Source organism: Triticum urartu, chromosome 3 (assembly GCF_003073215.2).
Source record: "Triticum urartu cultivar G1812 chromosome 3, Tu2.1, whole genome shotgun sequence".
Lineage (NCBI taxonomy): Eukaryota > Viridiplantae > Streptophyta > Magnoliopsida > Poales > Poaceae > Triticum > Triticum urartu.
The window spans coordinates 337,238,601-337,242,905 of NC_053024.1; positions in this window are offsets into that span (position 1 = coordinate 337,238,601).

Below are 4,305 nucleotides of genomic sequence, written 5' to 3' on the forward strand. Positions count from 1 at the left end.
CAGGCGGAGTCGTCGACGATGAAGGTGAGCGCGCCGAGACGGATCTCGCGGTCCTCCACCAAAACTCCGCAAGAAAACATGATCAAAGGGATCGAGAAAAATCACAACTTCTCCAACTAAGCGCTAAGATTCCAGCCCCACGGTGGGCGCCAACTGTCGTGGTTCTAACTCTGACAGTGATGTAGGGGGGTGAGTATGGAGAGGCTAGATCCTAACTATTGGGAAGTTGTTACACGCGAGGTTTACGAGTTCAGGCCCTTCTCGGAGGAAGTAATAGCCCTACGTCTCGGAGCCCGGAGGCGGTCGACTGGATTATGCGTGTATGGATTACAGGGGTGCGAACCCTGCTTACTGAGGAGGGGGTGGCTTATATAGAGTTCGCCGGCTCCCTCCTGCCCCCAGTAATGCAGGGTTTAAGGTACATTCAAGGTCGGGCGTTACTGGTAACGCCCCTAATAAAGAGCTATAATGACCATAAAGACTACTTAACAGCTGACCGTTTGCCTGCGGAGTGACTATAGATCTCCCGGCGGTCGAGTGGTTGGCTTCATGGTCGAGTGATAGCTTCTTGGTCGAGTGTCTTGAACCTGTCGAGTGGGATGCCTTCAAGTCGATTGAAAGGTGATTTCTCCCAGGGGTGTCCTAGAATAGGACTCTTCGGTCAGGTCCGTGTCCCTACCCTAGGTACATGTCTTCATCACTCATCTCGGCGCCAACAAATCTGGTAGATAGTATCCTTGAGATCATTGCGGTAAACTTCTCCAATGCGTCCCATGGCGATGTGAGCTGCCATGCTCTTTCCTAGATTCCAAGTTGGTGCATCAAAAGAAAACTCTATGGGCTCAATGACTGGCATGAACGTCCTTCCTGGAACTTGAACTTGAATCATCCAGCGCTCTTCTTCAGGTAGAGTGGCGTTGTAGGTCCCGGTGAAGCTTGGTACTCCTATGTTCAGGTATCTAGTGACTTCCTTCAAGTGGCGTCCAAAGGGTGTTTCTTCATCCAGTTGCATGAAGTTATTCCTTGCATCCGCCATCCTAAAAGAGTAGAAAAGATGAGAGGTCAGAATGAGAAGAGAGTGAGTAGTGATCTAGGTCTTTTAGCTTAGTGGTCGTGTCCTACAGTCAGCGTGTGCTCTGATACCATCTTGTAGCGACCAGACCTCAAACGGTCCAATCTCTATGCTCAGGTGTCATCCCTGGATTAGTAATGCTGACACCAAACAGTACTTGAAGGATTTATAACAGAGTAGCAATCACACACTTATTACATCGAGAGTCTCAAAAGAGAACTTACTACAATAAATATGGCTTAAGGCCATCTAATAACGATAACAGCGGAAGGCTAGGAAGATAAGTGAGTCCATCAAATCCAACGGCATCATTGAGTATAGAACCACGACCTAAAAGCACCTTAATCGTCGTCTGAAAAGTCTGCAACATTAACGTTGCAGCCCGAAACAGGTCAGCACATGGAATATGCTGGCAATGTAACACATAGAGAGCAATGAAAGAATAAGTCTGTACTACATGCATATTTGGCTGGTGGAAAGCTCTATGGTCACAGTTTTTTTGCGTAAAGCCAATTTTTCCCTACTGCAAAGGAATATAAATTTTATTTAACTATCATGGTGGTTGTTAAACATTGAGAATGGTTGACAGCATTCTCAATCCCAATTAAACATCTTCATTAAACAAAACCCAACAAAATTTATTTTAGAGTAACATGATGAGATTCACATGATAATCCAGGTACTAGATACTCAAGATGTTCATAACCGGGGACACGGCTAACCATGATTAGTTTATACACTCTACAGAGGTTTGTGCACTTTTCCCCACAAGACTCGATCGCCTCCGTTTGATTTCTCGCAATACATGATGTTTGAGAAATGGATGACCGAGACATAGTCTTTCATAAGCGCTAGCACCTTACGATCGGGTAGACCGTTACACCTACTTTCCCCTACATCTGCTAGTCTACCACTGTAAGAGTTCGCACGACTTAATCAACTATGCTAGAGCCCATATTAGCTTGTGGCTGCACACGGAAGTTTCTAGCATGAATAATCTCATGATCCCTTTGAGCCTGGGTGGCGGTCCAAAAAAAGAAACAGGCAATTGCTGGAATACCCAGGTGCCTTAATCCATCCAGATGTGTTTTTAAGTTGCCACCTTAGATAAACCATTAATTTAACAATCTCACATCTTTCATGGATTTCACTCACCCAATCCACGTCTACTAGCATAGCATGGCATAATAAGCAAACGTAGAAGTAACTCCCAAAGGTTTGATAATAACAGGTAATAGGTACTACCTCATCTACTCCCCAAACCCACAATTTAATTAGATCCTAATCATGCAATGTGTGAGGGTTGATCTAATGCAATAAAAACTGGGTAGTAGGAGGTATGATCAAAGTGTTACTTGCCTTGCTGATGATCCGCGAAACCTAGCGATTCGAAGTAGCAAGCGGCGCACTCCAGGTACTCTATCGCAAATAAACAAGCATACAATAAGTACTCAACTAATGCACAGGTAAAACTCGAATAAGAGATCTAACCAGAAGGTTCAACTTAAGAACTCCGGTTGGCAAAAAGAATCAAATCGAACGAAGCAATGAAAGACAAACAGCAAAAGAAACAAATCGAACGAAGCAAGAGAAAAAGAAAACGACGAACAGATTAACGAACGGACGTTCGTTAACTGGATCTAATCGAAGAACGCATTCGTTAAAACAAACGAACGAGCGAACGAACGCTCGCTAAATAGATAAACCGGAAAAACCGATCTATTAAAAAAACGAACTAAAAAACCGAACGAAACCGACGGAAAACTGATCGGTTTCTCGAAAGAAAACCGGCGGCGGCGAGGTCAACTTCTTGCGGCGGCGGATCAGGCGGGCGGCGGCTCCGATAGCAGCGGCGGCGCGTGGAGCGGCGGGCGGCGGCGCGCGGCGCGGCCGGTGGCGGCGGCGGGCTAGGGCGGCGGGGCGCGGCTAGGGTTTGGTGGGGTGTCCGGCTTGGCCTCCCCGGCTTATAAAGCCGGCCGAGCGAAGTGTCCAGGTCGGACACGGCCCGGTAAGTCGGTTGCAGTTTTTTTAAAATAGTTACGCTCAGAAAAAAACAAAAGGAATACTAAACGGACTCCAAAAATCCTGAAATAAATTTTCCCCAGCTTCGAAAATCGAGCCGCACAGGATAAACATTTGTTTGGGGCCTAAATGCAATTTTGAAAAATGCGCATTTTCCTAAATTCAAATAAAATAGCAAATAAAACCAAAATAAAATCTTATTTGATTTTTTTATTAAATCCTCAGTATTTCTTTATTTTTGGGAAAGTCATTTTATTCCCTCTCTCATATTTCGATAATAGAAATAATTGAAGATAAAATAAATAAAATCAAATGATCTTGTTTTCAAAATTTGAGAAAACTAAAATATGAAAATCAAGAAATCCCCAACTCTCTCCGAGGGTCCTTGAGTTGCGTAGAATTTTCTAGGATCAGCCAAAATGTAATAAAATATGATATGCAATGATGATCTAGTGTATAACTTTCCAAATTGAAAATTTGGGATGTTACAAAAAGTTTCGCGGTGTTTGGACAAATTTGGGATGTTAGAAAACGTTTCGCGGTGTTTGGACTCCGTTTGACATTGATTTCCTGCGATGTAAAAAACAAGCAAAGAACAGCAATTGGCACTAGGTCAACAAGTTAGTCCCAAAAAATGATACAAAGTTTCTATAAAATGAATGTAAAACATCCACGAATGATAATATAACAACATGAATACTTCATAAATTATAGATACGTTGGATAAGTGAAGCACATAGACTAAAACTACTTAGGTCAAAAGATATTAGTGAAGCACATAGAGTATTTTATCAAATTTTAATTCATGTATGGCTCTCTCAAAAGGTGTGTACAGGAAGGATGATTGTGGCATACTAAGACACAAAGACACAAATAATACAAGACACTCCAAGCAAAACACATATCATGTTGGTGAATAAAAATATAGCTCCAAGTAAATTACCGATGGAAGTGGACGAAAGAGGGGATGCCTTCCGGGGCATCCCAAAGCTTTGACTTCTTGGTGTCCTCGGATTATCTTGGGGGTGCCATGGGCATCCCCAAGCTTAGGCTCTTTCCACTCCTTGTTCCATGATCCATCAAAAGAATTCACCCAAAACTTGAAAACTTCACGACACAAAACTAAAAATAGAAAACTCGTGAGCTCTGTTGGCGAAAAAAACAAAAGACCACTTCAAGGTACTGTAATGAACTCATTCTTTATTTATATT